We start from the raw sequence: 22,578 nt of genomic DNA, 5'->3' as shown, positions 1-22,578 counted from the left end.
ATGCTTGATCACATGTAGGCAGGAAGTGCATAGACAGGAAATATGTCAGGATGTATGCATATCCCTGATTGGACAAAGGTGAGAAGTATGTAACCTTGTAGCTTTTGCCTTTATAAACCTCTGGCTAATGTAATTCGAGGAATCCCAGGTATGGACCTGACCCTGACCCATCTTATTGGCCAGTATTTAACACAGCTTGCTTCCAAATTTGAATAAAAAATTGTGGGAGTGGTCTTATTCTTGCAGGTGGGATTAACATGCGGAAGTCAGTTCTCCCGTCTCAGTAGTGGAACTCAGGTTCTCTGGCTGTCAGGTGAGGCACTTGTTGGGATATTTCTTTTCTTTTCTTTTTTTTTTTTTTTAAAGATTTTATTTATTATCTATACAGTTTTATGCCTACATGCCAGCAGAGGGCACCAGATCTCATTCAAGGTGGTTGTAAGCCACCATATGGTTGTTGGGAATTGAATTCAGGACCTCTGGAAGAACAGTCAGTGCTCTTAAACTCTGAGCCATCTCTCTAGCCCAAATCATTCTTTTTTTAAAAAAGATTTTATTTATTTATTATGTATATAGTTATCTGCATGCATGCTTGCACACCAGAAGAGGGCACCAGATCTCATTACAGATGGTTGTGAGCCACCATGTGGTTGCTGGGAATTGAACTCAGGACCTCTGGAAGAGCAGTCAGTGCTCTTAAACTCTGAGCCATCTCTTCAGCTCAGGATATTCTTATATAGCATTGGGATGCTGGGTGGGTCAGAGGTGGTTACAAGGCTGATACTTGGTGTTAAAACTCAAAATGACCAGGGGAACTCCCACAGCTCTATTGCTCCCATAGGACTGTAGTCTGACACAGTGAGTTGACTAAGAAGAGCGCTTCCTGTGCAGCAGCAGCTTTCTCTCTTTTCACTTCCCCTTTCAAGTGGAATCACAAGGGACTACCCTGTGGCTGCTGTCTAGTGACAAGTGTTTCTTTTCTCTGTTTCTTTTGCTCAAAGTCCCGTGTTACAGTCAATCATAGAAGGAAGTCACAGTCATGGTATCAGAAGCAGCTGACCACATTGTGTCCAGTCAGAAGAGTTGGAGTATGCTAAGGCTTAGCTCTCTATCTCCACTTGTACCTTGTATCTCTATCTCCAGGGTATCATCCAGGATACCCTGTCCAGGGAATGGTGAAACCCACAGTGGGTAGGTCTTCTCACCTCAAGATAATCCCCACAACAGCCAGAGGCCTACCTCCCAGGGCATTTTAACTTTTATAAAGTTGACCATACTAACCATACTGCCTCTTTCAAAAATTCTTTCATTCTTATGTACCCCCCTCCCTTTGAGACAGGATCTCATTTCATGCAGCCAAGACTAGCCTTAAACTTACTATGTGACCAAGGAAGACCTTGAACTTCTCATTTTTCTTTTTTTTTTTTTCTCTCAAGTGTTGGGATTACAGATGAGTGCTACTACACTCTCGTAATTTATAGAAAGTACTTAAGGGCCAAAATTGCTTGTGGGGGGTTAAGATTAAATCACCCAGCACAGGTAGAGCTTTCAATGTTAGTTAATTGATGACAATGAAAATTTACAGTAATCGCTGGGCGTTGGTGGCGAATGCCTTTAATCCCAGCACTCAGGAGGCAGAGGCAGGTGGATCGCTGTGAGTTCGAGGCCAGCCTGGTCACCAGAGCGAGTACCAGGATAGGCTCCAAAGCTACACAGAGAAACCCTGTCTCGAAAAAACAAACAAAAAAGAAAAAAAAAAGAAAATTTACAGTAATCATAGTGATGTAGTTGACATGTGACCCATAAACCACACACAGGAGAAGGAACACAAGTCAGTCCTGTGCTCTTAGATCACAGTGGGAAAGGCAGCTTTGGAGCTTTGGAGCTGAGGAAAAAAGCCAAGGAGATCATTTTCATTTTGCTGAACTAACACCACAGGCTTTTGAGCCAGCTCAAATTCAGACCTCCTATTTCCAAATATTCTTTATTAAACAAGTTACCTAACACCACTGCAGCCCCATTTCCTCATTTGTAAAGTGGGGATAATGTGTCTATGTGTGTTATGAGGACTGAATAAGATCACAGGACTGACCTATGTTATAAGCTGTTATTGGAGAGTTAGCAAAAGTTCTCAGACTTGGGAAAACAGGAGAAATGATTGCTTTTCAGAAGCAAAGTTTGAAGAGGTAGAGCTACTTCAAAAGCTTCTATCTCTAGGGGCAAATGAGATCATTTGGGGGAGGACATTCCAGGTAAACTTGGTATCCTGAAGGAGAATCAGCCTTCCAGGGAAGAAAGGTAGGTGACAGAGAGACAGAGGCATTTGCCTTCTAGTGTGTAACCTCTGTGACAGTGACAGCTCCCTGTCTGTGACTGGATGAGCACTTATCTGTGCACCTGTGTGTTTACCGGACTAACTCTGGTACTGTTCCTTAGACACCTTAAAAAAAAAAAAAAAGACAAAATTGTCTTATTGACCTAGTACCTGCTGCTTAGGTAAAGCTGACTGGCCAGAAACCCTCAGGAGTCTGCCTGTTTCTGCCTCTACAGTAATTGGGGTAAAAATTCCACATACACCCTGGCACAATATCCCCAAAGGTGCAAGAGTGGCACTCATACCTTGGCAGTAACCAACAACTCTCTAATTGAACTTAAGATCATCTCAACAAGAGGAAAATCATATTGGGTACTGGAACCTAGCCCAGAGGCCAGCTGGGGAAACTGGGAGGTCAGCATATGTTTTGGTATGCTCGTAGGCACCAAGGGTACTCATTAGTCTCTTCTGCCTGACTGTGGTAGAGGGGAACCATAGATTCCTGAGGAATGCTAGCTCTTGTCTAAGTGCTGGAAGTTGGACCTGATAATTGAGTCTGTGGTATGGTGTTGTGACAGTCCTAGCAGACAAATACAGAATGCATGCCCAAGATTCCCAAGGGTGGGGTGTTAAAATGTAGATTTGAGCTTTTGAGACAGCTCAGTGGGTAAAGATGCTTGCCACCAATCCTGATGACCTGAGTTTGACCCAAGGATTCTCATGGTGGAAGGAGAGAATCAACTCCCAAAAGTTGGCCTTGGACCTGGACATGCATGATGTGGTAAAAGTGTGCCCACATGCACATGAAATAAATAAATGAATGTAATAAAAATGTAGGCTTATGCCAGGTGCCATAGTGCATGCCTGCAATCCCAATACTTGGGAGGCTGAGGCAGAAGGATTACTGTGAGTTCAAGGCCAGACTGGGCTATACATTGAGTTTAAGGCCAGCATGAACTCCAGAATAAAACTGTCTCTGGCTGGGCGTTGGTGGCTCATGCCTTTAATCCCAGTACTCGGGAGACAGAGGCAGGCGGATCTCTGTGAGTTCCAGGCCAGCCTGGTCTCCAGAGCGAATGCCAGGACAGGCTCCAAAGCTACACAGAGAAACCCTGTCTTGAAAAAACAAAAAAACAAAAAAACCTGTCTCTCAACCAAACAACTTTAAACAGATTTTTAAAAATCCATTAAAGCCTTAGACATATTATGTCTGAGGTGGGTGACTTGACTTTCTAACTACTCCCATGTAATACCGATGCCACTGCTCCCGATATCGCAATTGGAAGTGCAAAGTATAGGCAACTGCCACTTCTACCTGTGACACATCATCTGTCTTGTTCTTCTCTCTCAACCTTTCTCCCTCCCTTCCTTCCTATTTGTTTATTTAAATAGGATCTCCTTATTTAACCCAGGTTGGCCTGGGACTTGTAATGACCCTACAGCCTCAGCTCCCTACTGCTAGGATAACATGTATGTGCCACACCCTGCTCACAATAGGGATTTATCAGTGTTTACTGTCTTAAGTTTCCAGCTCTCTGAGCACTTTATATCCAGGGATTTGCTTGCTTGCTCTTTTATACCTAGACCAAGGCCAGGAGAGGGTAGTGATGCCTGTTTCAGTTTGCCTTTCTTTAATCCAAGGCTAATCAAGAAGGGGCACTGGCTACTGTTGCTTAAGTCAGAGATCTTGCCCAAGGTAGAGGGATGTGGGGGTGGGGGTGGGTGGGGGGGGGATGGGGGAGTGGGTAGGTGCTTGAGCACAGTCCTGGGAGAGAGGGGTATAAAGGCAAAGCCAGGCAGCTGAGTGGAAACTGGTTGGAAAGTCTGGTCAAGACCTAGGGGGAGTGGAAGTAGTGCTTGGGAATGGTGTTGGTTGCTTTGGAGTTAGTAGAATTCTGCTTCTTTGGTTTAGAAAGATAAGGTCTGGAACCAGCTGCAGAGGTGGTGTACACCTATGATCCCAGCACTTGGGAGGCAGACCAGGAGGATCAGGAGTCCAAGGCTATCTTCAGCTACACACATTTTTCTTTTCTGATTTTGAATTCTGTGTGTCTGTGTGCGTGTATGTAAACATGAGTAGAGACATGTTGGATCCCCTTGGAGTTAAGGTGGTTGGGAGTGGCTCAATGTGGTTGCTGGGAGCCAACTCAGGTCCTTTGCAAGAATAGTATGTGTTCTTAACTGCTGAGCATCTCTCCAGCCCCTTCTTTAGATATTTTTCTTTTAAAAGAAGTTTGTTTTTGAGACAGGGCCTCACATAACTCAGGGCAGGCCTCAAACTCTCCATGTATCCAAGATTGACTTTGAATTCCTGATCCTCTTGCTTCTGACTCCCAGTTTCTGAGATTCCTAGCATGTACCACCACACCTGGCTCTATTGTAATTCTTAAGTTAAAAAACAAGGTAATTTAATATCCTTTTCTATGCTTCATGCTAGCATCTTGCTGAATTATAAAAGTAACTAATTTTCATCTTTTAGGAAGTTTTACTCGTTTTGTTTCCCACAAACCACACTTAAAACCTGTGTGGATTTAGTTATGCCAGCCAACAACTTCAGATAAAAGCTTGTATCCCTCAAGGCAAATCACAACGCACTGAAGGACTTTATTTTCTTCAAAGGGAACTGTCTAAAAAAAGGAAGAACAGCGTGTATTAGGCAAAGCACATTGTTGTTTACTAACACACCCTGCAGGCACGCCAGGGCTTGGAGCCTGGCTTAATTCCCTATCACAAGTCCACTCTGACCCACTTTAATCTCAGCTAGAAGCCTGACCTTGCCACACTACTTTATCCATACTCAGCTCAGTTTCCTCTTCGGCAGAAACAGGGAAAGGCCTTCCTGGTGTACAGCCTTCATGTTCCGTTGATGCCACGAAAAGCTGCTTTTGATTGTGAGTGTCAGAAAATGAGTCAAGGCCTAGAGATGTGAAGCAGCCACCCACCATGCCTGGTGTCAGAGCTGCAGTGTGTGGACTCCATGCTAAGATGTCTGACTTCTAGCTGGAGACACTTTCCATAGCGCCATTCAGGTTCCCATTCTTTTCAGATATGACTTCCCTGCTCTAAATCTGAAAACAAACCAGGAGAAAGCCACAGAAGATCGTGGGCGAAGATTAACTTCCTTTAAGGAAATAGTCATTTTTCTGGGTGATTTGACTTCAGTCATAGCTAACTTATTGTGGTCAGAGGCTTCTTTTTAATGAGGCTACAGAACCACATGAAAGTGGCCAAGTTCTCATGCATGGTGAAAATGAGTGGTGTTAAGACCACATAGTACCTTTGTGGTAGGTGAGTGGCCTGAGGGCAGAAGCTGTGCCTGTCCATCTGTGTGATCAGCAAGACAGAGTTCTGCACCTGGGGCCTTCTCTCACTGGTACTTCGAGTAGGGCAGGTCTGAGGCAGAATTAGGGAGACAAACATTGAAATGGCTTCTCAGAATGGTTTGCTCAGTCTCTAATAGAAACTCCCAAGGCCACTCAGCCTTGCAGGTGGGACATTCCCAGCCTCACAGATGGACTTTCTCAGCCTCACAGATGGGACTTTGTCCTTCCTTCTAAGGACAGAAAATATGCCAGGGACCTAGATCTATATTCTAGCTGCCACCAATCTTGTTTTTCTGGGGGCTGGGATTGAGATTGGCTTCACACACACTAGGTAAGTGCTACCCCCCCCCCCCAAAAGCATGCTGGTTGTTGTTTTTGAGACAGTTTTGTGTATCCCTGGCCAGCCTGGTGCTTGTTACATAATGCAGGCTGGTGTCAAACTCTGCCTCAGGAGTTCTGGATCCTTGTTATGGACCACAATGCCTCAGTCAGTATACCGACTCTCTTGATCATACTATCTTGAATTAACCAATGTCTATGGATTTTTTTCTAACAAAGGAAAAACATCAAATCAGCTAGACACTGTTGAACTTTAGAACTTAAGGAACTAAGTTTGAAAAGAGTCATACTCAGTACCTTCTGATTTATCTGGCTCTAGGGACAGCTTGAAATCTGGAGGCAGTAATATGCAGGTTCCTGTGCCTGAATGACTGCTCATTCTTCAGAGGTCTCAGTTATTTAGTTTCTTTCCTTCTTTCTTTTATTTATTTTTTGGGGGGGTGGGTGGGTGGGTGGGATCTGTGCCACTCAGACTAGCCTCAAGTTCTCTACATAGTAGAGGATGAATGCCTGATCTTGCTGCCTCCACCACCCTAGGATTTCAGGCATCCACCATCTTTCTCAGTTGAGTTACTGGATTTCTAGGGGGCTGTACAATACTAGGAGGTTGCTTAATGGCTTTTCTTTCACCACTAATCAGTATACCCCATACTGTGGCCCTGAGTATCCTCCACGACGATGGGCCTCAATCTATGGGCTCAGGGGTTGTGTAGCGATCTGTTTCTGTTGGATTACTTCTCTCCCTGTCAAATGGATCGGTGAATACTAGAAACAGTGCAAATACTGAGAGGGAGGAAACTCCAGACATTGCTAATAAACATGTCTGCTCAACCCAAGAATACTGGAGAATCTCTATGGTTAGGTGACAGACAGAGATGGGGAAGGACATAGGAGGGAAGGTTAGGGTTGAAGGAAGAAGTGAACAATACTCTGTTAGAGGTGGGGCATGTTGGCCCGCACCTTTAATCCCAGCACTTGGGAAGCAGAAGCAGGTGCACCTTTGAGTCTGAGGCCACAGAGAGACTTCCAGGATAGCCAGGGCTATGCAGAGAAACTATCTTGAAAAACAAAACAAACAGAACAAAACAAAACAAAAAAAAATGAACCTAAAACAAATTAAGAAACTACCAAAAACCAGAACTTGCTTTTCAGAGGCCCCAGAAAACTTACTACCTATCTACCCATTCATTTATATAAAAACATGTTCATCTTGATCCCTCCAATTCTGATCCAGTACTGTAGACTTTATTCTGGGCTTTCTTTCTGTGCCTTTGCTTTTTTGCCTGACAGTGAGGACTCCAGAAATAACTAAAATATATTTATTTTCTCTACCCTAAAGTCATTTCAGAATTACTAGTTGTTAAATGGTAAAAACAAACAAAAATCAACTAGAGTTTAATATTTATTTAAAAAGTTTTTTTTCAATACAATGACATATGTCTGTAATCCCAGGACTTAATAATTGCAGGAGGAATGAGGAAAAGGAGATTGAAGGCCAGCTGTGGTGGCAGATAGTGTGTGATTCATTTATTTTTGAATTCTGGCCATAGTCTGTGGTTTGACCTTGTTCATTATCTCAGCTAAGGGCTAATTCTAGAGCCGCACAAAATGCCAAACCAATCCACAGCTCAAAGTGAAACCCATAGTAAAGGTCAGACCAATGAAGATTATTCTAAGCACATGGGTTCAGAAGAGATCCCTATTGATTCAGGCACCAGCTGATGGTCCCACAGGAAACCAGGCAGAACACTCTCAGTATAAAGTGGCATGTGGGTTCACAGACAACACTGTCTTACCTCCACTGAGAGACCAGCCCCATACACCTGTGCAGCTTGGCACAGAATTAAACTCCCTCAGACTAACCCAGATCAGACTAACCCATACTAAGGCATGGCTTAGTGTGATCTAAATCCTGGAATGTGCTAGCCTATTCTCAGACTGATGAGTCTATTTGTCAGGCACTTAGTGTCCTATGCTGCAGATGCTGCAGTAGGCGCCCAGGCTTAGACAGGGGAGGATTTCCCCGAAGCTCCTAAGTAAACTCAACACTTCCAGAATGGTGTCATCAAATAACCTCACAGATTTTTTTCTCATGACATATTTTGCTTCATCTACTTACTCAATTTTTAAATTATGTAATGGTATGTCCCAGCTTGGTCCCACCCCATTAACCTATGTCTTAGTAGGTTTCTATACTGTCGGTGACTATTATTCAAATATTTATCAGCTATTTTTACATTTCTAGGCATTGGAGACACAAAAGTTCTGCCTTTAGTTCTATCAAAGGAGATTAATAAATTAATAAAACTACTGTAAATACCATAAAGGTATAATAAAGACACCTTCAAAGTTCAATGGAAACATGATCTAAGAATGGTTTCTTGGGCCAGCATGGTAACATGTGCCTGTCACCCCAGCATTTGGAAGGCAGAGGCAGAAAGAGTATGGTGATAAGTTTGAAGCCAGCCTCAGCTATACAGTGAATTTGTCTTACGAAACAGGTTCTCATGTAGCCAGGCTAGCCTTGAACTTGACCTGCCTGTCTCTATCTCCCAAGTGCTGGGTCTATTGTCTTGTGCCACCTGGCTGCCTTTTCTCTTATTCAGACTGGGATGCCAACTCATGGGATAATCCTACCTGCACTTAGGGCGGACTTTCCCTCCACAGTTAATTCTCCTTGGAAGCCCTCACAAGCATGCCCAGGTCACACCCTAAGGCATGACTCATTAGTACTCTGAGTGTTTCTTGATTCGATCCATTTAAGTGACTAGTAGGATGGGATTTGTTACATAAAGTATGTATGTGCAGCATGCTCTTCCAGTCCTTGATCATGAACTCTAGAGAGTCTTAACCACATGGCTGCCTCAACAAGACCTGAACAAGGATGACACCAAGAGACATGCTAACACGGAAAGGGCAAGTCTCCACAGTCAAAGGGCCCCAACTACAGTCAAGGAACTACAGGCAACTAAAGAATACTAAGAGAGGGAGAAAAAGTCTTTCCCAAAAACACACCCCCCTTCACACTGGTTATGCAATACCAAGTGGTCAGCTCTGAAATCATATATATATATATATGTCATTATATGTACTAAGCAAGTTATATACATATGTATAATATATCAACAGTTAAGATTTCATGAATTTGAGGCAAAGAGGTACATGGGAGGGGCTCAAGAGAGGAGAGGGAAGGGGGAAATAACATAATTGTATTTTAATTAAAAAAAAGAAATAGTAAACTAGTCAGTGGTGACACATTCCATTAATTCCAACACTTGGGAGGCAAAGGCAGGCAGATCTCTGACTTTAGGTTAGCCTGTCCTATTCCAGGACAGCCAGGGCTACACAGAGAAATACTGCCTCGAAAATCAAACAAACAAAAACCAAGGAAAAAACCAAACAAACAACAAAAACAAAAACAACTTTATAGAGAGGACAGCCCTGGTTGTCCTAGAACTCACTTTGTAGATCAGGTGTGCTTCATTACAGCCCGGCAAGGAAGGACATTTTCATATAGAAATCACAACTTCATTTCTGCTTTTAAGAAAAAGAATGTGGTTTGTGCTGGAGAGATGGCTCACCCATTAAAGGTTAGACTCATAACCAAAAATATAAGAAAAAGAAATGTGGGGTCTTGCAGAGAAGGCTCAACAGTTAAGAGCAATTGCTGCTCTTGCAGAGGACCAGGTTTGGTTCCTAGTACCCACAAAGTGGCTCACAACCGCCTCTAACTCTAGTTCTAGGGGATCTGACACCCCCTTCAGGCTTCTTCAGGCACTGCATGTAGATGGTCCATATACATAAATTCCGGCACACACCCACACCCAGATAATAATAATTAAGACTTAAAGAAACAGATCAGAGTCATCTTGAATCTACTTATTGTCTCAAGTACTTTATTTCTGTTTGTTGTTTTGAACCTGGCTCTCACTCTATAATGCTGACTGGCTTGGGATCCAGGGTCGCCTGAAACCTGTAGTATTGTTTTTTGTTTGTCAAGACAAGGTTTCTCTCTGTAGCCCTGGCTGTCCTGGAACTTGCTCTGTAGACCAGACTGGCCTCAAACTCAGAAATCCATTTGTCTCTACCTCTGGGATTAAAGTGGTGGATTAAAGGCATGCACCACCACTTTCCCAAAATTTGTGGTAGGTTTTTTTTTTTTGTTTGTTTTGTTTTTTTTTGTTTTTTGGATACTAGTGTCTCTTTTTCTTTCTTTTTTGTTTTATATTTATTTTTAAAACAATTTTATTTTACATACCAATCCCAGTTCCTCCTCCCTCCCTCCCACATCTCCTACCCTCTCCCCACCCCACACACCATCCACTTCTCAGAGATGGTAAGGCCTCCATGGGGAAATCAAAGTCTGTTACATCATTTGGGGCAGGACCAAGGCCTTCCCACCTGCCTCCAGGCTGAGCAAAGTATCCCTTCATAGGGAATGGGCTCCAGAAAGCCAGTTCATGCACTAAGGATTAATACTGGCTCCACTGCCAGTGACCCCCTAAACTGTCCAAGCCCCCCAACTGTCACCCACATTCAGGGGGCCCAGTTAGGCCCCATGCAAGTTCCCTAGCTGTCAGTCTAGAGTCAGTGAGCTCTCACTTGCTCAGGTCAGCTGTCTCTGTGGGTCTCCTCAACAAGGTCCTGATTCCTTTGCTCATATTATCACTCCAACCTCTCCTCAACTGAACTCCAGGAGCTTGGCCCAGTGCTTAGCTATGGATCTTGACATCTGCTTCCATTAGTTATTGGATGAAGGCTCTATGATGGCAACTAAGGTAGTCATCAATCTGATTATAGGGTGAAGGGTATTTAAAGTACCCTCTCCACTATTGCTTAGATTCTTAGTTGGGGTCATCCTTGTGGATTCCTGGGAATTGCCCTAGTGCCAGGTTTCTCTTTAAGCCCAATGGCTCTCTCTATCAAGGTATCTCTTTCCTTGTTCTCCCTCTCTGTCCTTCCCCCAACTAGACCTTACCGATCCCTAATGTTCTCCTCCCCCTCCCCTTCTCCACACCATACTCCCCTACTACCCCCCCCTCTCCCCACGCTCCCAATTTGCTCAGGAGATCTTTCCATTTCCTCTTCTCAGCGGATCCATGTATGTCTCTCTTAGGGTCCCCCTTATTTCCTGCCTTAACTTGTACCCCCATCTCCAGTGTACTTGGATTTAAAAAAAAATAGGAATGTTTTGCCCGTGTGTTTATATGTGCGTCATATAAACATTGTGTCCTATACTATGGAAGTCAGAGAAATCATCAGATACCCTGGAACTAGAGTTACAGATGGTAGTGAGCTATCATGTGGGTGCTGGGAACAGAACCTGTGTCCTCTGCAAGAGCAACCAGTGCTGTTAACCACCGAGTCACCTCTTCAGCCTCCAGTTCTGGGATTTTTAAGTGGGTTGGCATATGCTCCTTTAGCATAACACCAGAAAGATGTTATCTGTGGCTAGAGCTGCAGGCTTAGCTCTAACCAAGGCAGGCTATAATCTAGGTTCCCCTTCTTTTGTCATAGGTTTTTCCCCCTTCTACTATGTATTTCCAAACATTGATTCTCCTGTTACCACTAGATAGATAATATGTAGGCTACAGGATGGATGATGGTAAACTAAGAGAACCTTGTGCAAAGATGGACATTATTCTTTTGTTCCAGCCAACTGTTGCCTGAGGAATGTAGGCCCACTGGCTGTCAGGAGTCCAGCATTTCAAGAGAACCCAGAAATCCTACTTTTTATTCCAGAAACCCCAAATATGACAACTAACTAGGAGAAAGAAAATACAAAATCCTGTGTGTGGGCTAACATAATTTCAAGTCAGATGCCAGCCTGGACAGCACCATCCTTTTGGCAGTCCTCCTGTTTCAGACTCCTTGGAGTGCAAGCTTGGGCCACCATGCCAGGCTTTAGATTGAGGTAAGATTTCATGGAACTCAGGCTGGTCTGGAATTTCTCATCTTTCCAGCTCTGCTTTCTCAATGTTGAGGTCACAGGAGCATGCCAGCATACCTGGTTTATGCAGGTCTACAGATCAAACCCAGGGCTTCATGCACACGAGGAAGTACCCTACAAATTGTACTACTTTCCCAGTGCCCAGCTTTTATCATAGTGAAGAATGACAGGCATTCTCCGATGAGTCAGCTCTTTGGATATACCATCTATTCCTAAGGGGAGAGGTTATCCATACTTTTAAGTCTTATGGAATGAAGATTCTGGGATTAGGATCAAGGTTTATGCAGTTTATTCTAAGGTCTTTCCTTGGTATAAAGCAAAAATTATAACACACAGATTTATTGGCTAACATTTTTTAAATAATTTCTTTTTAGTTTTTTTTTTTTTTTTAATTTCGTGTGCCTTGGTGTTTGCCTGCATGTATGACTGTGTAAGAACGACAGATCCTCTGGAACTGGAGTTGTGAGCTGCCATGTGGGTGCTGGGAAATGAACCCAGCTCCTCTGGAAGAGCAGGCAGTGCTCTTAACTATTGAGCCATCTCTCCAGCCCCTGGGTAATCTTACTGCATGATTAGAATTTATTCTAAATGGTTATAGTCCTTATAATTTATAGAATATATTCTATACAGTGGTTTGAATGTGCAATGTTCCCCACTCAGGCTCATATAGTTGAACATTTGACCCCCAGCTGGTGGTGCTGTTTCAGAAGGTTGTGGAACCTTTAGGAGGTGGGGACTGGTTGGAGAAAGTGGGTCAGTGTGGGGTTGGGCCTTGAAGTTTTATAGCCTGTTTCCTGTTTCTTTTATCTCTCAGCTTCCTGGCTATGGATGTAATGTGAGCAGCTACCTCATGTTCCTGAGCCATTCCTTTCCCACCAAGATGGGCTGGATCCCTTCTTAAACTCTGAGCTGAAATACAGCCTTCCTTTCTTGAGTTGCTTGTCAGGTATTGTGTCATAAATGTAGTGAAATGTAGAGAAATGTAGTGAATACAATATGCTTCAGGATTCTATTTTGAGGTGTGTGTGTGTGTGTGTGTGTGTGTGTGTGTGTGTTTCACTGGGGAGGCTCACTCTGCCACTGAGCTATATCCATAGGTTCATGCTTTTGTTTGTTTGTTTTGGGACACAGTATCACTAAGTCATCCAGGCCACCCTTGAACTCATTCTATGCCTGAGGCAGGCCTTATACTTTTCAATTCTCCTACCTCAGACTCCCAAGATGCTGGGATCATAGGTTCATTTATTATATGGACATGTGTTTTAAAATTTACATTGTTTTATTTAGAAATGTTTTAACATTACAGAGAAACTAAACTTTCGAGGTTATGGATGTTATTAATTTAGACATCATTCATTGGTTCATCATAAAAGGAAGCTAAGAGATGATTCACAGGATGAAACAGTTCAGCATTGGAGTGGAATGAGCTAGCTTTCCAAGGATGCCACTGGCTCTAAATGAGAAATAGCCCTTATCATCTACAACTACTGTGTTGTCTTCTACTGTGTTGTCTCCAACTGGTTGAATCTCTCCTTCCTTTTGGGTCTAATCTCACAGCTACTATTGTTGCTTGCAATACTTTTCCTAAGGATTTTTCTAGAGGAATAACACCACCTTTAATTGCAGTTTCAGCTGCATTGCTTTCAACCAATGCTCTGTCAAACAGCAGAAGAAACACTCTGCTTGTCCTGACTTGAGTCTTGACACTGCAGTTGGGACTCTGCACTCCAGCTGCTGCTGCAGGACTGTCTTCAGTCTGGCCTCAGGACAGGTGGAAAGGCTGCCCAACACGTTGCTGTTGTCGCTTTTTGTTTTTTGGGGGGAGCAGGTTTGGCAAGATTGCTAATAGGAAGGGAGCTCGCTGTTGTTAGCATGTTAGGACCTTTTCTGGCAGGGATAGCATACTTTAAAGGGGCTCTTGAAATTATGTCCACTGTAAATAGATCTATATATGATTTATTGCTATGAATATTTATCTCCTACATGTTAATCTGCATAGTAACAAAATGGAGAAGTTGAATTTTCCATTTTCTTTCTCAAGGGGAAAAGAAAGAAAAACTGAAATTTATTTGCCAAAACACGAAGAGAAAAAAGCAATAATCTCTGAGATAATTTTCTTGTATTCATTTATATATTCAACAAATACGTGTTGATTAGGATCTGTGTGCTAAACCAAATATGGTCTATACCATCATGAACCTTATACACTAAGTGAGAAAGAGAAGAAAAAATTAAGTAGTCAGGCGTGGTGGCACACGCCTTGAATCCCAGCACCCAGGAGATAGAGGCAGGTGTGTCTCTTTGAATTCCAGGCTAGCCTGGTCTATACAGCCAGGTTTAGGACACCCAGGGAGAGATAGAGAGACTCTGTATCAAAGGAAAAATTACTTCCCCCATGTATATGAGTGAATATGTGATAAAGGAGACAGGAAAACTGGGTTGGGTAGCTGGCAGGGTAGCCTGAGGTAACAGTACTTGAATGTGAATAAGAAGAATCAGCCACTCTTCTGAAATGGGATGAACTTGGGCAAAGGTCCTAGGTGGGAAGGTTTCCAAAGAACAGACAAACTGACATGGCTGAAGTGTAGTGACTCAGAGAGGGTAGAAGGATGTGGTGCAGAATGTAAGAGTGACATGCAGGGCTTTGACAGACAGAGTGAGGAGTTTAAAGGGTTTAGATGAGGAGCTATTGTTTTCAGTGAGTGAGTACCATCTTTTAAAGGACTGTGGAGAAGGGAGAAGGGATTATAGTGGACCAATGATGATGATGATGGTTAGAGAGACAGAGATAGAGAGATTGACTGATTTTGGAGGCAGAAGAGACAGAACCTGCTGGTGTATTAGAATGTGGGATGAAGGAGAATCAGAGCTGACTCAGAGTTTCAGTTGAGCAACCGAGCACATGTTATTTACTGAGATAAGGGCAGAGAGAATACAGAGTAGGTTGGGAAGGAGTGGATGCTGAGACAGGGCCAGTTGCTAGAGATCTGGCAGGTGGGAATTTCTGCAACAGGGGAAAGACGGAAGGAGAATTCTGAGTTGGTAGTTGGCAGATGGTGAGGTAAAACACACCTCTTCCAGCCAAGGGAGGAGCTCCGGAGTAACAGCTGTAGTTACAGAGTTCCCATAAATGGGATGCATAAGCTACCAGCCTGCTAGTTTACTGCCTGGCAGTCTGGTATCAGATGGGAATCATGACTCTGGCTCTCAGGCTGAGGTGGACTCTGAAGCAGGTGACAGCAGAAGGCTGTGAACTAAGCACATGTCTCCCAGCTGGGCTCCAGAAGCAAACCTCCACATCTCCCAAAGAAAACATTTCTGTGGCAAATGTATTAGTTAGACTTTGTGTTAATGTGACCAAAGTGCCCGGGAGAGCAACTTAAGGGAGAAGAGGCTGATTCTGGCTTACAGCCTCAGAACTGTCAGTTCTCCATGGTAAGAGGGGCATGGCAGAGCAGAACAGTTCATGTCATGGTGGCCCAGAAACAGAGGGGAGGGAAATAAAAGGAGACAAAGAAGAAAACAGGAAACATCCAGCCAATGGTGACTTTATGAAGAAACAGTCTCAGAAAAGAAGTGGCTACGGAAGACAGAGTAATAAAATCTGAGTAAAAGAGAGGTGAGTACATAGAGAAAGGAAACTGACCTGGACCATTCTTCAGGGACAGGTTCTTGAGAGGGAGGATGGCAGGTGGGTCAGAAATAAGAAGCCAGGAAGTTGGGAGGCAGAGGCAGGTGGATCTCTGTGAGTTCGAGGCTAGCCTGGTCTACAGAATGAGTTCCAGGATAGCCAGGACTGTTTCACAAAGAAACCCTGCTCAAAACAAAACAAAACGCAAACACAAACAAACAATCAAACAAACAAACAAACAAAACCCTCAAACATACATACATAGAAACCAGGAAAATTTGGGATCAGGATGTCTTGCACAAGCTGGTGACTCATGCAAACAACTTTATTAGGAAGTACAACATTTGACATTCCGGTTGCAGGGAGAAAAGGGGACAGAATCAGCAGAAAGCTATCATATCACAGGATGAAGTCAAAGGAAGTAACCAAGTAGTGCTGCACAGAAGCAACATAGGATATCTCCCAAATGCATTACAGACCAGGGGCAGCAGCCTTGGGATTGATAACCACAGCCCCAGAGAAGGAAAAAGTTGGCATCTCAGGATCCCATATCTCAGCTCTCCCAAGGCCTTGGCCCCAGGCTATTACTGTCTCTGCCAAGCATGTTCCTGGTTTTAGACAAGGAACTATGTTCTACCCCCATACTTCAGTGTCTCAGGGAAAGCTTTGGATGGGCCTGGCTCCCAACAGAAACTTTTCAATAAATGTGAACACTAACAGGGTTGGCTCAGTGGTTAGAAGCACTTGCTCTTGCAGAGGCCTAGGGTTAGGTTCCCAGCACCCACATGGCAGTTCATAATAATCCAAAATTCCAGTGCCAGTGAGTCAGATGCCTTCTTCTGAATTCCTTGGGTACCAGGAACACACATGGTACACAAACTTACATGCAGACAAAATACTCATACACTTAAGTAAGTCTAAAAAAGAAAGCAAGCTTGTACTGCTCTTTCAAAGGACTTCAGTTTGATTCCTAGCCCCCACATCAGACATTCACACCTGTCTGTGACTCCAGATGCAGGATGACTCTGGCCTCCATGGACAACTAAACTCATATACACATACTCACAAATGGAAACACACATATGCATAATTGAAAATAATTAAAAAAATAAGAAATACCTGAATGTGGTGGCTCATGCCTGTAAACCTAGTACATAGGACGAGGCAGGAGAATTGCCTCGTAAATAGTTTTGTAATTTTTTTTTTTTTTAGATAGGGTCTCACCATGTAACTATGGCAGGTTTAGAACTTCCCATGTAGACCAGGCTGGCCTTGAACTCACAGATATCTGCCTACTTTTGCCTCCCAAGTTCTGGTATTAAAGGCATGTATCTTCACATTTGGCTTTTTTTTTTTTTAGTAAATTTTAAAATTTGAATTTTATTTATTATTAGTATTTATTAGTAGTATTGATTTTAGTAGTTGTGTGTGTGTATGTGTGAATACACATGCCACAATGCGCAGGTGGAGGTCTGTCTTAGTTAGGGTTACTATTGCTGGGATAAAACACCACGACTAAAAGCAAACTGTGGAGGAAATGGTTTACACCTCCACATTACTGTTCATCATCGAAGGATGTCAGGGTAGGTACTCAGATAGGGCAGGAACCTGGAGGCAGGAGCTAATGCAGAAGCCATGGTAGGATGCTGCTTACTAGCTTGCTCCTCATGGCTTGCTCTGCCTGCTTTCTTATATAACTAAGATTACCAGCCCAGGAGTAACCCCACCCACAATGGGCTGGGCCCTCCCCCATTGATCACTAATTTATGCTAGGCAGATTGCTTCCCAATCTTATGGAAGCATTTTTCTCAATTAAGGTTCCCTTTCAGACTATTCAAACTTGTATCACACTGCCATGAAACTAGCCAGCACAAGGTCAGAGAAAGACTTTTAGGAGTTAGTTTTGTCTTCCTGTTATAGCTTGGGGATGGAATTCAGATTGGCAGGCTTGAGAGGCAAGTGTCCACTGAGCAATCTCCCTGGATTATAATGGTTTTGAAGCTAGCTTGGGCTATATAGAGAGTTATAGGTCAGCCTGGGATACCAAACTGAGACCCTGCCTGAAAATAAATTTTAAAGTTTTGAAAAATAAGCAGAAAAACAGTTTGGAGGTTGGTTTGGTATCACAAAAGGGTCACAAAAGGGATTTTTTTCTTGCCAATGTTACATTATGGAAGTTTTAAGTATATAGAAATTTGAAAGAATTTTGCACTAAAGTCATTGAATTCTATACTTAATATGTTACTCCTCTTTTTTTCTTTTTAAATCACATTTCTTTACCCAATAGAAAGGGACTTTTAAAGATGGAGAAACTCTGGTACCATATTCACAGGCCCAGGTGGTGACTCTACAGGCAGAGAAGGATCACAGTAAAGGAGAGGAATAAACCGAAGAAAGGAATGGAGCCATTAGGCAGAGGGGGACAAAGTCATCTGAGCAAACCAACTGCCTTTTGGGTTACACATGAGCAGAAAGAAAAAAGGACTAAAGAGTCATGAGGCTCTGCAGATTGATTCTGAGATATGGCAAGCACAATGTTACTGCCTAATCAACTACTCGACTCTGTTCTTCCTTGTTAATGGACCCCAAATTTGATGTGGGGGTAACAGTGTAGAAAGGGATTGATTGTGATTGGCACAGGCCAGTCATGACTATTGTTTCCCCCATTGTGGGACACTGGCTATCCCAGGATACCCTGAGGTGAAGAGAGTGATTTGAAGGGCCACTGTGAAAGAGATCGAAAACTTTCTCAGAAGAGGCTCTTTGCTGCCTCTCCTGCCCAGTCTGTGACCTCTGTATTTTCTGCTTTTGAGGTAAAGATTCATGATGTCACTAGGAGTGTAGTGATATCAGCATCGGGGAACTGTAAGCAGGAGGATCAGGAGTTTAAGGTCATCCTTGGCTATACATAGGCTAATCTGAGCTGCGCATGGTCCTGATCCCCCTATCAATCCCCAAATAAAGAAAAACAAAACAAAAATAGTGAACAACTTGGGTTGGGTGATGAAATTCAGTCTAAGAGCATTTGCCCAAGATGTGAGCCTTGAGTTCCATCCTAGTATGACAACCCTTTACCCCAACAAAAACAATAGAGTGTCCAAACTGACAGAAGGAAGTTCTCAACAAAGGCAATTCAGGTTATCTGCTAAAAATGAGTGGGAGGGGAGGAAGAAGTCCAAAGATGTGTGGGGTGGGCATGGAGGGTGTGAGAGGAGGAAGGTGAAGAGGGATGCTGGAAGGTTGCTGGGCAGTGTGACTGATAGGATAAAAAGGTAGATTATTGAATCTACTCTAATAAGAAAAAAAAGGGAGGATATACATATGATAAGATAAAAAAGGTAGATTACTGAATCTACTTTTAAAAAAGCAACTACTAACTAGTTTTAAATATTTTTATATTGGATTGGACTTCTGTATATTATATACAAATATTGTATATTGATACATGCATGAAGTATCCGAATGCAAAGCCAGCCACATTAGTTAGCTGTACTCCTACAGCTCAGGATGGATCTCTGTGAGTTCAAGACCATTCAGGGCTACATGAGAGTGAATCAGTCTAAAAGATTGACAGAGCCCATGCCTTTAATCCCAGCCCTAAGCTGTATTCTGAGATTTAGTTCTCAGCCACGTTGAGGAGAGGCAGCAGTAAGGGGCTTGGAGGAGAGCTTGTGGATACAAGATCAACCCTTTTGGTCTGAGGTAGTAGTAAGAGCTAGTGGTTGGCTGCTTTGCTTTTCTGATCTTCAGCTTGAAGTTTGAACCCCAGTATCAGTCTCTGGGTTTTTACTATTCGTGTTACATGTAACTATGACTTTAGAGATAGCTATCTGGTGACTTTTCTCCCACAGCACAGGTGGAGAGCACTTTGGCTTCACCTAAGGCTGAGTTTGTATCAGATGAGAGCTCCAGAGGGAAATAAAGGCAAGGGAGCAGATGCCTGTGTGGGAGAGATTTATAGATCAACCACAGACATTAAATTAGGTTATGAGGGAAGAAATGACACTAGAAATGATGCTAGACCTAAATGGAGCTGGGCATGGTGATATGTGTCTATAATTCTAGCGTGCAATATGAAGGTGGAAGGGGGATCAGAGATGAACAATTGATAGAGGAATCCTGTCTCAAATAAATGAATAAATGAGTGAATAAATGAATAATAATAAAGAAGGAAACAACAACATACAAGAACCAAGTTTTTTGTTTGTTTTTTTTCAGGAACTAGCTAGTCAGAAACAGAATCTCTTGCTTCCTCATAGACCTACTTAATCAAAAGTTGTGTTTTATCAAGCTCTCTAGGGCCAGTAAGATGGCTCAGTGGGTAAAGGTGTTTTCTTCCCTGAGTTCAATCCCTGGAACCATTAAAGTTGGAAGGTGAGAACAGCCTCCAAAAGTTGTCCTCTGGCCACCCACTCACATCATGCACGTACACACACACATACAAAATCACAATAATAACAATAACTTAAAATACATCAAGAGGTTTGTATATACATGAAAGACTGAGAAGTAATGGACTAGAGGACTTGATGACAGTGAAGCATTTTTTTTTTTTTTTTTTGCACTAAGGATACTGAAAATAGGATTCTTCATGAATTATCTAGACCTTGATTTACTGACCTTGTAAAAGGCCAAGTATTTTCTTGTTCCATGACCCTGGATGCCAAACATGCTAAGAAAGCACTCTCCCACTGAGATATATCTCCAGTCTTTTTACATTTTATCTTAAGATCATTTTGCTTAAGATGAGGCAGGTCTCAAACTTGCAATCCTCCTGTCTCAGTCTCCTGAACAGCCTTGGATTACAGGTAGGTGTATGCCACTGCACCTGGCTCATAATTTGTGTCTTGAGAGTTGAAAGGTTTTTAAATGTCTCCTCAGATCTGCCATTTCAATACCATGGTAGCCAGAGACACTATGTAAAGATACTGTGTATGTAATATGTGTAAATATTGAATATGGCTGTATGCCAACAAAACTATCTACAAAAGCAGGCAGTGGGGTAATTTGGTCCCATAGCCACAGGTTGCTGATTTGTGAACTAAACTTTAATACAATTTGTAAGTCTTGGCTCCCATAGTTTGCTGTTGAGTTTTTTAGTTTCTGAGTACTTAATGTATCTGGAGTCTTCTTCCGTCTTCTGAACACAAAGAGCTTGCCTTTCTTTGTAACAAACTGATCAGCCAATGTCATGTTGAATCCTGGAAGAAGACTACAGAGGGGGCATACTGCAGTGTTAAAAAGTCATAATAGGCTGGGCATGGTGGGGCACACCTTTAATTCCAGCACTTGGGTAGACAGTGAGCACCTGCATCTCTGTGAGTTCAAGGCCAGTCTGGTATATAAGCCAGGGCTGTTACAAAACCAAAAAAAAAAAAAAAAGCCAGAATAGGTGGGACATGGTGGCACATGCCTGTAATCTCAGCAGTCAGGAGACAGAGGCAGGAGGTTTGCCACTAGTTCAAGGCCAGTTTGTTCTACATATGGAACTCTAGGGCATCTAGAACTACAGAGAGAGAACCTGTAACAAGACATTAGAATATATACAATATATGTACATAAATATTACACACACACACACACACACACACACACACACACACACACACACACACACGAGAAACAAAAACATCCAATCCTTTAGAAGCTTCTTACACCACCCTTTCTCCTGAGGTACCAATAACTACACTGTGGGGCAGGGCTCAGAGCTGCCAGTTTGCTTAGATGTGTTCCTTTTCTTCTTGCCTTCCCTCCAGCAAATTCATTTTGAGTTTCTTAGCTGAGCTAGGTTTCCTTGGAAATCAAAGAATCAAACTGTATAGATCAAGTTGAGCCACATCCCATGAAGGCAATAATCAGCCAGGGTTTCCTAGGTAACAAGCAGAGGGTGTGTGAGGAGAGAGGATAAAATCTATCCAGTACCTTCTCCAGCATCTCATCCGACCCCCAGGTTACAGGTGCAGAAATACCTATTAACACATCACTGTAGCAGAGTATGCCAGGCACCTGCTGATTTACTCTTCACTATCTCTGCAGCATGAACTACTACTGCTTAGAATCTTGCTGAGTGACATTAGCTAATAGGAATGGAGTTGGGTTTAGTTAATAATGTTAAGTAAGGGCACTTTCTAAAGGCAATGGGGTGGACTGCCCAAGGCAGCAAGCATCTTGGAGCTGTTCCCCTAACCCCCAACATAATACTTTTATTGATTATTGATATTTGGGAATTTCACATTATGTACCCCATCAAGTCAGTCCCCCATCCTTGTGACCTCCCCCAAAAGAAAAGAAACAGAAACAGAAACAAAAAATAAAGCAAACAAAAATGTCCAATTTGTGTTGCCCATATACTCACTGGAGCATGGTCAAACTCCCAGTGGCCAGCCCATTAAAAAAAAAAATCCTTCCCCCACCCTTTAATCCAGGTATATTGGTTTCCTGCTCATGCTACCTCTCCATTCAGAGGTTGACTTATTGGTTACATGATAGACTGATTGGTTACTCTGAAAGAACACACACCTGGCCTAGAGTCAGATAGCAAACTCAAGACCAGACACAAATGCCAAGCATTTGAGGCTGGATTGGGGATGGATCCTGACTTGTGCCATGAACTGGCTGTTCTTCTGTCCTCCCTATCAGGAAATTCCCCATCCTTACTAAAACCCAAGTTTCAGGTTTTACTTACTAAGCAACATTTATTTCTCTTGTTAAAACTACATTGTGTGTGTGTTTGGGGGTGGGGAGTAGCACATGTCACAGTGAACATGTGGAGGTCATAGGACAACCTTCCACCATGTAGGTCCTAGAGATGAAACTCTGAGCCATCCTGATTTAAGAAGTAATATTTCTTCTTAAATTCCTCAGATAATAGGATGCATTCAGGACTCTCCTTCTCCCTCCTCTTCCTCCTCCCTCCCTCCCTCCCTCCCTCCCCCTCCCTCCCTCCCTCCCTCCCTCCCACCATTCTTTCTCCCTTTCTTTTTTTCAGTGCTGAAGACTGAACCAGGACCTTGAATATACC

At 43.0% G+C, this 22,578-nt stretch overlaps 1 long non-coding RNA gene across 1 annotated transcript in view; it reads left to right on the top strand.

Annotated features, from left to right (window-relative positions):
- The window catches only part of LOC118237884, a 53,408-nt gene extending 34,603 nt beyond the window's left edge, over positions 1-18,805 (top strand). Inside the window, exons 2-4 of the long non-coding RNA XR_004769094.1 lie at positions 11,632-11,890; positions 12,741-12,872; positions 17,845-18,805. This is a non-coding gene — a long non-coding RNA (uncharacterized LOC118237884). The remainder of the gene's footprint in view (positions 1-11,631; positions 11,891-12,740; positions 12,873-17,844) is intronic.
- Positions 18,806-22,578: the final 3,773 nt, after the last annotated feature.

Source organism: Cricetulus griseus, chromosome 3 (assembly GCF_003668045.3).
Source record: "Cricetulus griseus strain 17A/GY chromosome 3, alternate assembly CriGri-PICRH-1.0, whole genome shotgun sequence".
NCBI lineage: Eukaryota > Metazoa > Chordata > Mammalia > Rodentia > Cricetidae > Cricetulus > Cricetulus griseus.
This window is presented reverse-complemented; position numbering and strand designations above follow the sequence as displayed.